Below are 13,710 nucleotides of genomic sequence, written 5' to 3' on the forward strand. Positions count from 1 at the left end.
TTGTAATTCAAGGTGTTGGATGGTGTTCTCATCGAATGGCAAGCTCGTCTCGTTATTTAAAGTAATAAAAAAAAGGTTGTTTAATAATGATTTTTTCGGGATATTTTAAAATAGACTTTCCACAGCAATAATTGCTGATCAATTTAAATAATTATGCCAATCGGCACACAACTTTCAATATACTTACCGTTCTAGTTTATTTATATTTTAGTCGCGTTGATGAATTTTTCCAGTTAATTGCGCGTCTAGCAAAAACCACGACTAGCTAACGTTAGAGCATGTAGTTTTTCTAAATATAGGCCGGTCTCTGCCGGACGTGTGGTCACTTTTTCAACATCCTGCAACGGGATTCCATTCGGTCCCCTTTGCCAATGTCTATAAAACTTGCTTCATAGTTGGCAACAAAGCAAAGAAATAATAGTGATCTGATTTTTGATAAAACTTACCAAATCCCATTTTATTAACCATGTATTGTGTGGATTGATATGCTCTTAGAATTATTTGTTTATCAACTTAGGTTTTATGGTTTTGATGTCTATGTATATATCGATAGAGATTAAAAAATATATGATATTTTCTTGTGGTAGGATATATTTTATATCCGCCCGGATCGCGACCACCGTACACAAGGTGTTAAAATCCGCCTTAGTTGCCTACGTAAGTGTGTCGCGTTCCGAGATCAGCCGCTGTGTCCAACAGGCCAGCATGATTGTGACGATTGCCGAGGAGTAGACATCTCTCGTCAGTCGACATTATATTGCACCCCACTCGACTTACCATCGGGTGCAGTAGGGTCACTTTACAGTGCACGTATAAATATATATTGGTTCATTAAATGTGGAGCATTAAACTCTTACACAAACCACAAAAGTACGAGTTTAATTGCCCAATATCCCATTAGATTTCTTCGTGTTTTTATTAAAAGAAATAACTCATTCTTCACAATACGCTTCACTCACTAGTCCGGATTAAAAGCGCCAAGTCTTGAAACTAAACAAAACTAAACACGTACTTTTCCTTCACTAATCAGGTGTACATAATACCCTCAAGTTACGAAGTAGGCGGTCATCAATCAAGCTAACGCGGCCGGCAACATTATAAACTATATAAGTTTCGCTCATAAGAATAGTTTGTTGTTTTCAGAATAAAAAATCTTTATTGATCTTTATTTACTAAGTAATAAGAGCTGATTTATCCTTTGTCAAATAAAAGTTATAGAATAGCCTTTTATGCGAGTTCACGATGTTCTTTAAACGTAACTAAAACCACACAAAACGCTAAGCAATTGGGAATCGAGTACTTTGAAATACAAATATGATGTTATGGATTGGTTGTTTTATCAAATTATTGAAAAATCCGTGCTTATAACGTTGTTATAGGCGATAAAGTGTTTCTGTAAATAACTATCTCTTACAAGAAATGAATGAGTCAACTGGAGTAGTACCACTGCTTTTAAGAAAACCAACGGCATGTAGATTACTATTGCGTTTCAAGTCATAAGTAAGTAAGGCAAAGGACCAAAGAAATCCCTTACACAATCCTAAATTCTTTTATAAATTTTAACTTTTCTTAACCAATTACACACACTTTTATTTTACCTTATTTTAGGAAGCATTGGTCATTTACCATTTCGTTCCATCATTGCTTATGAGCCAACTAAAAAGAAAAAGAAAATTCCGATTTTTAACATTAAACTGTAAGAAGAGAAAGTACATTAAGCTAGTACTCGTCTCAACATTTTTGGTAATGAGCGTAAATTTTTATAACGCTTCATTATCTCTTTTTTAAAATAATTCGTTTCGGTTATGTACAACGTTAAAGTAAGTTTGTATTTATGGCTGTCGTCATTTTAACGGTGCTTCATTTGCAGTTTTTTTCCTTAAAACATCGTAGGCATTATAAATTAGGTGCTATTTCACTCGGTCCTGGCAAAATGATTACACTAGATTTAATTCACTGTAGTCAAAATATAAAGTTGAGTAAGCCATATCTCTTGATGATTGTCACAATTATGCCGGAAGGGCGAAGATAACTGGGTGGCACCGGAATGCTAAACATGCGGTTTATGTCATATTATTATTAGACACTACACAGATATTTTTTTAAAAGAAGGGCGAAAGAACTGGTGCCTCACCGGATATTAAACAAGCAATCATACCGGTAAAATTATCCTTTTCTTTTAAAACATAATCATAAAAATCTCCCCTGACATAACCTCAAAGATAAAAATCGCATTAGGCGGCTTCAAACCGCGGCTGCAACCGATCAATGCTTCGTGTAAAGTTGTACAAAGTTGCAGAAACGTTTTATCAATCGTCGCTATAAAGTTGCAAATAAAGTCTTTTGTTACCACACAACTTGCACGGAAACGAATCAAAGTTTTATCTGTACAATAATGGAACGGATATCGAAACGATATCGTGAAGTTGCGGAGACAGTAGCGGGAGAAATTCCAGGAATATCCGGGATATAATGCGTAGCGGTTAATCGTTTACGTTAAGATGGATCATTTTGCAAGATTCATTTAAGATCAATTTTTTTTTTTGTAAATTATAGCTTTGATCGTTTTGGTCTTTACACTCTGATAGAATAGCTGTAGTTTTCGTGTTGTGTATTCGGGGGCAGATGCAGAGCATCTCACGATCTCTCGCCATTTCTGTCTGTTAGGCCCTTCCTTAATATATTTAATACTGACATTTGCTCGCGACTCCGCCTGCGTGCAAAAGTTTTTCGAGATAAAAGACTCGCTTTATATTTCCCTAGGACAAAAAGTAAACTAAAACACTCAGGAGCAATGTAGATTCCTGAGAAAAAAAAAAAAAAAAAAAATCACAGTTGGTTTAGTAGTCCCTGAAATTAGTGCTTTCAAACAAACGAACTCTTTAGCTTTATATATTGGTTTATATTCATATCTAATTAACATGCAAAAATAATATTTAATATTTTCAAATTCAGTCGACAGAATAGGAAATTTTCTTTGTTGCATTGAATTTTACTTTAGAGTTTCAAATTTGCGGGTGGAGAGGGACAAGTACTTTTTAAGTTGGTTTAATAGTTTTGATCTCAATCTTTTTGATTTTAATGTCCCATGGTAGAAATTTTCAGAAAACAGTAAGTGTTTGTTTTGTAACCAGAGTTACTGCTTGTAATTTACATAACATAATGTAAAAGTTGAGCCAATGTACAAAAGGTTTACAATTTACTTGAAAATTACTTTTTGATTTTGCTAGTTAAAAAGTTTTAACGTCAAAAGCCTTCGAGCGATAAAGTTCTAAAGTCACTAATTTGTTTAGTAGTGAGCAAAGAAAATTAATTTGTGATCAATTAAATACAATTAAAGAGACAAGTAAGCCGGTGAAATTATAATATTATAATAGTATCAGCCCTGTATTTAGACTGTCCCACTGCTGGGCACTGGCCACCTCTGCTATCGATACAAATTAGATCTTAGCCCATCACACTAGCCTAGTGTGGATTGGTAGACATCACACACCCGTCAAACTTCCTATTAAGAACATCTGAGGTGTATAGGTGTCCTCAAGATGTTTTTCTTCACCGCTAAAGCAAGCGATAATGCACAAAGAAAAAACAGCCACGCCAATCCGTTCGGTGAAATTAATGCATTAATTTTTAACTGTTCTATACCTAAGTTAGTAGTCAGAGGTAATGTTACTAATACACGAAAGATATATGATAAAAACAAAACATGCAGCACAAAACCTCATAAGCTCATGCTCTTATCCCGAAGGAGGTAGGTTAAGGCTCTAGGCGTACGGGTCGTCGATCTTATTCCAAAGATGATAAAGTCTGTTAAACTTAAGATCTTGAATTGGAACCCAGGACCATGTCACTTCCACAGCCAGTATGAGCAATATAAAATGAATATAGTCAATCAAGAAGAGAAGATTTTCTTATTGAATTTAAACCGACTTGTGCCAAAACGAAATTGGTGACAAAGATCTTACGACAAATATGAATCATATTGTTAATAATGATAGTTGATATACTTACTTGCAGATAGTAATGTAGACGCAGGAGAGATACTATAAGTAGTAGATCTTGCTGGATTTATACTAACTAATGACGCAATAAGAATAGAGACTAGTCGAGAAGTATCTCTGCAACAAATATCTCACTGTATTGTGAACTGTAATAGATCCGATCGGGTCCAGAAAATAGGTATACTTACTTCCATGTTTAAGAACTATTTCATAAGCTTTAAGGCAATTTTATTTGACAGTTATCGGATTAAATAACTTATGTATTATAGATAGTACTCATGGTATCACAGTTTGTTTAGTAGCATAAATTAGAATGTGATTGTTTTTTGTTCGGCTTATAAATTTATTTGATAAGTAAGAAAAGTGCTGGTTTGGATATATATTTTTTATCCGCCCGGATGGCGACCACTATACACAAGGTCTTAAAACCCACGTAAGTGTGTCGCGTTCCGGTATCAGCCCACGTATATACGATTCCAGTAGGCCGGCATAATTGCATCGACTGACGGAGAATATCACCTCTCGTCAGTCGACATTTTATTTGACCCCACTCCACTTACCATCAAGTACAGTAAGGTGCATGTATAAAAAAGAAATTACTCAGAATTTATGAAGCAGGCCTTTTTTTTTTTTTTTTACTATATTTTCTCTACTAAATATAGACGTATCAAAGTCCTCAAAAATATCCGTATTCCGCTCCAAGTGTACCCCCAACATCTGCGGTGTCCACCGACGTTGTTTAGTGAGTCGTGAAGCGTCACGTTTTGTATCGGAGGCTTTCATCTCGCGCGGTGACTGTAACAAATGATCCGGCGAGGGGATGCCGATGCCGTTTACTTATACGACTTTTCATTTAAGAAATCTTCTGATATAGTTTTTATCGTAGTATAAGTGAAACTGTCCATTGAAATAGCCTTGAGTATTGTAAACTGAAACTGCTAAGTTTTAAAGCGTTTGAAATCGAAATTTAGGAATTGAGGATGCATTGCTTAACATCTAAGCTTTTTAGAGCAGCAAAAAAATTGGGGATCTCATTCCAGTAGGAGAGGAACATGATTTCATTATTCCTCTAGAAATCTCACAATATGCCATAGCTAGCACTATATCCTGATCTTTAAAACAGCAATGCTAAGGCATTTCTGCTTGGGTCAAAAAAACATTTATTTTATTTAATTAGGGACAACGATCAATTATGCAATAGGCCTCTGACTGAGAAAAATAGTATAGAAACTTAACAATTACATAACCAATACCATTATCAAGGTGTAATATTTTAAAAACCGGTACACAGTTAAGAAAAATAAAAGAAAAAAAGCGGTTACAAATTTAACAAACAAAAATACTTACCTGAAGTTTATTTACATGATCGTGAGTTTCTGAGTTACGATATCGGAATTGAAAATATAAATAACATACTTCGCATCCTTAAACCTAAAGTGAACTAACTCAAAAAAGGCGATTTGTGGGAAACAAAAAAGATTAGAAAACAATATAAAAGGTCGTCGCGACGAAAGTGAGAATCTGTTTCTATTCTATAATTTTGCCTTTTTCTCGCATGCTTTGGAAGGTAGTTCTTTTTTAACAAAATCAGAAAATATATAAATTTTGAGTCACTTCAGTTCTAAGGGTGCGAATTAAACATCATAACATTTTGCATACTATCGATTAATATGTTCTTATATAATATCTTACTATAAAACTACATACTCCTCTATAAATGCATGCTTCCACTCCGTCAAACTTCAACGCATATGGCGACGCATCCCGAAAACGGCAGCTTTTTAAACAGCCCAAACATAACCATAACCTGTCAAGAGTGTAGGACTACGAAGAAGAATATAATATCTGCAACCAGTAGTTTTACTATTTAATAGTAGTGTTATTTGCAGTTGTATTGTGTTCTGCAGTCATTTCTAGCCACTGTTTTACGCCGGCCCCATAGATAAAGACTAGCCGTTGATCCGTGTTGTTTGTCTACCAGTTTTACCGTAGAGTGCTTTTCTGTTATCCTAGCACACTGAAATCTGGTGTTATTTGAACATGTATGTTTTTCTCTTGTTGCGAAGTAACTTAATTGGAACATAGGAATAAACAGTTTACTGTTTCAATAACAGAGCTGTTTTTACTTTGAACAAACATTGTTTTTGTATGTTTATGTTATGTTGAATTTATTTGTTTTTCGTTTCCATAATTTTAAAGTAGTCAATATGCAACGCTCACTGGGTTACTTTATTAGAAGGTCACACGGCCGCGTGGTAACGCGCGAGTTGCTGTTGAGCCTATAAAAAATGCAGAAATATCACGTTATATATTATCCATCTTTGTACTTTGTATTCAGTAACTTTACGCAACTAATTTATCAAAAAATTATAATACAAATAATTTACATTATAAAATTTATTTTATTCCATTTCATCAGTGTCCAATATAGTGTTCTTGTAGTTCTTTAAATAATTAACTATAATACCTTACAATCATTATTATTCAATTATTGACTTATTACTAAACTTACATTATACTGATATCACTACTAAATGCTAACTTTTTAAAATACCTATCTCTTCTATGCATATATTCAACCCTTACGTCATGTAAATACGTGTTCTGTATGTGATTATCTATTGTACCCATAATTATTAATGTTGCACTATTCCCAATATATGTATAATGTCTTTGTATGCTGTAGCTGACCGTACACTCAAAAAGATTTGTTGAGCTATAATAACAGTGGGGTTCAGCTGAAAATCAGTGCTGTTTTGCAGCGTATACTGAGCTGGTATCCCTTCTACCACACATCGTGCAAGCAATCAGTTTTGTGCCTGGTATTGTTAACTGTGTGTGTGTGTGTGTTTTTTTTTCTTTTATACTTTTTTTGTTGTATTTATGTGTGTGTAGAGAAATAAATGGTTTAAATGGTTTAAACTTTTAGTATTATTTGGGGATTAATATGTAAACATCTTCGACTTCTTCTCCACCTGATCTATACTGACTATAGGCTAAGCATATACATATACATGGACGATGCAAAACTGAAAAAAAATCTTCATTGTTTATTAGTAATCGTGAAATGCGTCACAGCGCTTAACCGCGAACATGTGTACCGTAGCAAAAAGTGAAATATTGTAAATGAATATTTCCTCTCCAAATGCAATTGAAGTAATTTAACATTACAACACGAAATAAAAATAGTAAAAAAAATAAATCCATTTAATACGAACTGTTATTAAATGGCATCTGAAAAGCATATCGTTAAATTCGTTCAACCTGGTTTCGAGAATGTGATATAAATAATTTTAAAACAAATATGAAAGTATATTTTGCGCTCTTTTTAAGTTCGCCGTTTTTAATGTCAATGGACCTGGCCTGGTTTTCAATAAAATGCTCTTTACTATTCGGTTTGCTGCTCTGCTCGTAATTGTTTACTATTCTGATTATAAATGGAGTTTTAACGTCAAATTATTAGTTTGAAATTCATCATTTTTAGTTCATTTAGATCTACAAACATTTTTATTCGGTTTCTGAAAAATTTCATAATGCTTCTACATATTATATTCATTCGAAATATTCTTTTTTTATCTTAAGTAAAATAAGCCCCCTGAAGTTTATTCAACTAAAGAAAAAATGATTATTGAAGAGGACATAAAAGATAATTATAGGAGGTTTCATTTTCTGGATTTGTGCGTCTTTTGTGACTGACTGTATTTTATAAAGTTATTTACTTACGCGTTTTAATGCACTATTTAATATTATATTTTATTGCCTATGACTTAGTTCAAAACAGCAAAATAGTCTATTATAAAAGTTCTAAACAAACGAGACGTCCAGCCCCTTTCATAATACTTATTTCTTTCTTTTAAGGCGAGCATTCAGAATCATTATAATATCGTGCGTGTTTACAAGGGGTTCCAATCAGTTAACTTATTTGCTGGTGCGCTGGATTATGCTATAAATCAATCTTATCTTATCTTACTTCTTACTAATATTATAACTGAGACAGCTTGTAAAAATGTTTGCTTCAGAAACAGCTGAACGGATTTTGATGAATTTTGTCAAATGGATGGACCACGTACTGGAATAACATAAAGACTACTTTTCATCTCGGTAATTTGCTTCCTTAAGAAATAATTATTTTCTTAATTATTTTTTTTATAAATAAATGACACTGACATGGTACTGGTAGCACTATGATCTTAACAGTGTTTTAGACAATTTCGTAGTGGCAGAGGATGTCCACGCGGGCAAAGCGGCGAGTAACCCCTTGTTTTAATATTTTAATCTAAACACGCATTTATCCAATTATAACACCAAACATAAAATGTGGTCAACCGTGAATCCATTTACAAAAAGCCAAATTTAAACACAAATCCACGCAGATTTACATAAATGAAACACTGCAACTATTAATCACAGTTTGAACTAAATGTATGCGATTGTGACGAAAATCTATGACGTGTTTGTATGATAAATTGGCCTTAGATATTTACAATATTTATATTTTTAAATTGTATTTTTTTTTATTTATTCACGTCGTGCAGTTTTGAAAGTAAGGTGAAAGGTCCCTATTCCGTCTACGTGGCAAATCTTTTTTTGCAATTACGTGCGTTCTAATCGAAGGACAGCTTTAATAGCCGTATAGATAAAAGTTCCGAAATATCCCTTTATTTACCTAAACCTATAAGTATGTAGACTTCCGTCTACAAAATCTTATTAGCAATATTATAAAAAGTTGGTTTTTCTATATTGAACTAGAAATAGAGTTGATATGAAAATTTACCTGTTTCCTTTGCCCATTTTTGGATTTGGTATATCTATTTCATAGGAAACCTGCGTATATGTAGTAGATAGGAAACTAATCAAAATTACAATGTTGGTGAACTGATGGACAGCTATCAATTTTCTGGTAAAGTAATTTGGTCTTCTCTCAAAATTAGGTATGCTTACTTAGGAGTCAAAGACTTGAAATAAAAGATTAAAAAATTACAATATGCACTTAAATTAAACATAAAAATAATATATACTTATAAAGCAGCAATATTTAAAGTTTTGTTGGAGGGGTATCGTTGAATATACTGAATTAAATTTTTTAGCTAACAAAAATTTTTATTATTTTTAATTATGTATTTTTTAAATTAAATACTTTCAATCCAAGAAAACATTTCCAAGCGAATCTCCAAGCTATGACAAAATAAAACGAATATATATAGAGTAAGAATAGAGAATGGTTTACGCGTAGGTCTTTAAATAATGCGAGTTAACGGTGCCATTGTACTGACGCTATCTTTAGCTATGAGCTGCGATGGAAGATCTAGGATCACATTAACCGCCTTACTAATAAGTTTTGTTATAACTATTCTAGTAGCAAATAACGGACTATTGTTCTTTTCTTTGACTAAAGCTAAATAATGTTGAAAATAAATTACTCATTTTTGTACGACACTATTTATAATAAGCTAGGTGAGCACGTCTGTGTAAAAGTTCCTTAGATAAAAATCCCATAGTCTTCCATCCTGTAATAAAAAGAAAGGAATAACTCAAGACACTATCTACGTATTTCCCAAATTTCATCTAAATGCATTAGGGAGTAACTGCGTTTGTATTCTAAAAAATATGCAAACACAATGATTTCTTACATATACGCGAATGTTAGACATTGATAAAATCCGTAAAATAGTTTTATTAAAACACTGCACACATTTTCAAAACCTTTCACATATAATAATGATAGACTCGAATAAAAATCAAATAGCTCCATTCCCGTATAATATGCCAACAAAAAACCCACTGCAATTTTTCACAATGCCTTCTTTATAAAGCTAATCCTAGATTCCGCTACAGATAAATGTAGTGCGCTGTATACTTGCAAGGGTATTTTATGGAATGTGCGCCCCATACCAGATTCAATTTAGATCCACCAATAAGATAGTGTTAAATAAAGCAGCGGGGAGACTTTTCCGGAATAAGGAAAACATCTATAATCCGGCTTGAAAATATTAATCTTTTTATGAATGTTATTTTAAATATTAATATCCTATAAGACTTTAAACAGGGCTATTTTTATATTTAATAAATGAAAACGGATACTAGTCTATCTCTGTTAATGTTCAGTTAAAAATAAATGAATTTTGGTGAAATATTTGGTTTTAAATTTCTCTTTTTTATCATTTTTTAGTTTACTACGATTATGTTGTGTGTTTGTAAGTATTTCTGACTGAAAGTACGAGGATATTACTTACCACTACGACGAATTCTCTTAGAGTACTTAGTTATAGTGCTATTAGGAAGCGTAAAATTACTTAATTACTTACACAGTTTTATTTTACGTCTACTGTATGAGTAACTATAATAAGTTACTCAAGTCGTAAAAGTAAAATGAAAATAAAATAAAAGCGTATTTTTCAAGAATGTGGTTTCATGTAATGAAATATAGAAATTGCACAGTATATTGTTTTAAATACTCATAATTGTTAAGTAAATATGTTAAATTTAAGTAGGTAATGATAAATATACAAAAAGTAAACTCTCATTACCCCATTAAGCAGAGATGCAACTAGGGCATCCATTTTTCACCGTGTGTATATCTCTTAATTTGATAGACGGCGAACCTCTGGCCATGCCAGACACAAATTCCAAGCTCGGTGGTAATACTAACCAGAAAAACCCAAAATAACTTTCAGACCAAACATCTAACTAAATTGCAGTAGTCGTAGTGCAATACAACTACGCCACTTCAGACCGAACATTGAACCAAACCTCTAGCGCTATACAATCAGCCACTAAGTAATTTTTTTAAAGTTAACAAATAAAACTTGACTGCTCCCAAATTTAGACAAAGAGTAACTGATTTTCAATGATATAGCTTAATATCCCAGATTTTAAAATATTAATTTTAAATAATTAAATAATCGCACATAAAAATCTAGTTAATTAATTCAAAAAGCTAAAGAACTTTGCTAACACCAATCTGACCAAAAACTTTATTTGCTAACTCCTTGTATTACTGCGACGACCTCTATGAAAACATTTATCATCTCTTAACGAGACGGCACACTTCAGACTTTAAAGGCCTAATGTAGCCTAAGGATAACAAGACGCAAAGGGTATTCGTGAAAATGTTCAATGCCAAGTTGTTTGTTTTTACGCATATTCGGAGCAACGCAGACGACTGATTTGCTTTCATTATCGGTCAGAGAAAAGGATGCATTTTTATTATTATCTTTGGTCGTAACCAAATAATTGACATCTATAGTTTCGTTTGACATAGGACTGATCAAATGTTTGACACGAAGTAGCCTTATAGCTGTAACGTTTCTTTTCAAGGAATATAATGAATTGAAGTATCACATCTCATCTCATGTTTTGCTATCGTATCTTATCATATCCTATCCATCTTCTTCTACTTCTTATTTTACTTTATATATGCTAATATTTGCTTAGCTATTAGAATGTTGGAAGTAAACGCAAGCAACCGCATTTAGATGAAATTTGGTACTTAAGAGATTCCGGTAACTTGTTAGGAAATATTTTAATAATAATCTCACTTTAAGGTAGATGAAGTTGATGTCGTAAAGATATCGGTATGGAGACCTTTTTATAATGAAACGCTTTTAATACGGGCAGAGCCGCGGGATAAATCTAGTTAACAATAGTTCATCGCTTCTGTTATGCATTACTCATAATTGTATGAACTTCCCACAACTAACAGAGGCTGTTAGCGTTTGTAGTCATCTTCCTTCACGAATCAAATTCGGCCATCTGCGTCACACCTTAGTGTTATTGAGATACCGTAGATATTTTTTGACCCTTTTTACCCAGGGAAATCTATTTAAGATGTCTCAGCGCCTGAGGCCTGGAGTTATGTATGCTTGAGTCGGCTAGGGGCAAAATCCAGGCTAGAATACCGATTAGAATCCAAAAGTCCTGGGGCGCCGAGTCAAAAGCATGCATAGCTATTTCAGAAGTTAGTATTCAACCTTTATTTTGCCTAGAGCCGATCGTAGAAGTATTTTCAGAAACAATCTACATCAAAGGCAAGTATATCGTTAGAATTAAATTAAACACAAATATTATTAATCATTCTATACATACCAAATATGTTGAACTCAAAGAAAATGAATTCACTAAAATGGTCATGAAATAATACTTGAGAATATTTAAACAATAATACTCAATATTTAAAACGACATTTTTTTAAAATTTGAATCAATTAAGATATTAAAACTCATACGGCTTACAATAAATAAGTCCAACACATCCAACAGTAGTTGAAAGATTGTTCCAATATACCGAAGTAAATTCAGTAGATTTCCCACTAACGTCTCGAATGAGCGTGTTGTGGCCGGTTCTATTACCCTAACGACACGATATTACGTTTACCCAAAAATGTTTATGGCTTATACAGCCATTTCAGAGCCGACCTAATCAACCGAAGCTCCTTTGGCGGTTGTAACTTTTTCAACATACGAGTTAGCACACTTTGTGTGTGCAAGATAAGTTTTACGTGAAACAAACACGTCATAACAGGAGCTGATGAGCCTCGCTTATCCTATTTTAGGTTGATTACTTTTTTCTAGCTTGTTATTTAAAATCATGAAAATTGCTAGTAACATAAATGACATTGTATAAATTCAATTTTTTTAACTACATGTTCGGTCCGGATTCTTTTTGTGAGCGTTTATTTTTATATTTCAGACAAAGTAAACTTCTTATTCCTTATTAAATATTTATTTTCTGTTTATATGTATATGTCGCTACTAATACTTTTACAATTCCATTTTGTTGGCGTCTATAGTGACGTGCATACACTACTAGTGATGTTCTTGATATTATATTTATTTAACAATCTCAACATGAATGAAACACACCGATATACAAATTTTGATGTAATTCCAGCTAAGAAAATTATCTACAAAAAATTCCCCATGAAATTTGTCCGAACATCGAAAACGTTCATTCACGGCCGCATGACGCTTTTACATCATATTACTCTCATATAGCTGGATTGATGTGTGAAAAAACCTCTTGAAATTGGTAAAAAGGGAAGGCTAAGTGCTGTGGGGCGGCGGGTGATCGAAATACGACGGGAATGGCGCGCCTACCCGCAATTTCGTCACGCATTTTACTGAACAAATGTTCCCTTAAGATTCGGCTTAACTTATGCCACGCGCGTTTTATTGAAGGTTAAATTCGCAAGAACATCTTTTGGAGTCTATATGAGTTCATGTATTAGGTCTTGTATGTAAACAGGTTATAGTCATCATGTTTAAATTATCTTTTGAATTGTGTTATTTCTTTTTCCAGTAAGTGTCATAGCTCAATGTTTCTCAGTTTTAATAATATTATACTTTTGAAATCTATTGACAATGTAATGGTTGTCTCTTTTGTACTTTTTATTTTGCTCTATATTTGATATTCAATTTTAATTTGATATTAAAAAACACCTAAGTACTGTTTGCAAATTTGAAAAATTCAATGCAATCGATATCTGTTGAAAACATCCGACACATAAAAACCATCTTACTAATTTTAGAAATAGACCCGTTAGAGAAATGATGCCAATAGAACCCCAAAACTAACTACACTGCCATTCACTAAATCGCACTTTTTGTGGTCATAGAATAAAAATAATGTGTCCACGCGTCGACAAAGGACAGAATAAGCGTCAATTACCTCTATTGATGGCAAGGAACAGTAGGAAGGTCTGTCAGTGCAG

The sequence above is a fragment of the Manduca sexta genome, chromosome 25, assembly GCF_014839805.1.
Source record: "Manduca sexta isolate Smith_Timp_Sample1 chromosome 25, JHU_Msex_v1.0, whole genome shotgun sequence".
In the NCBI taxonomy this organism is placed as follows: Eukaryota; Metazoa; Arthropoda; class Insecta; order Lepidoptera; family Sphingidae; genus Manduca; species Manduca sexta.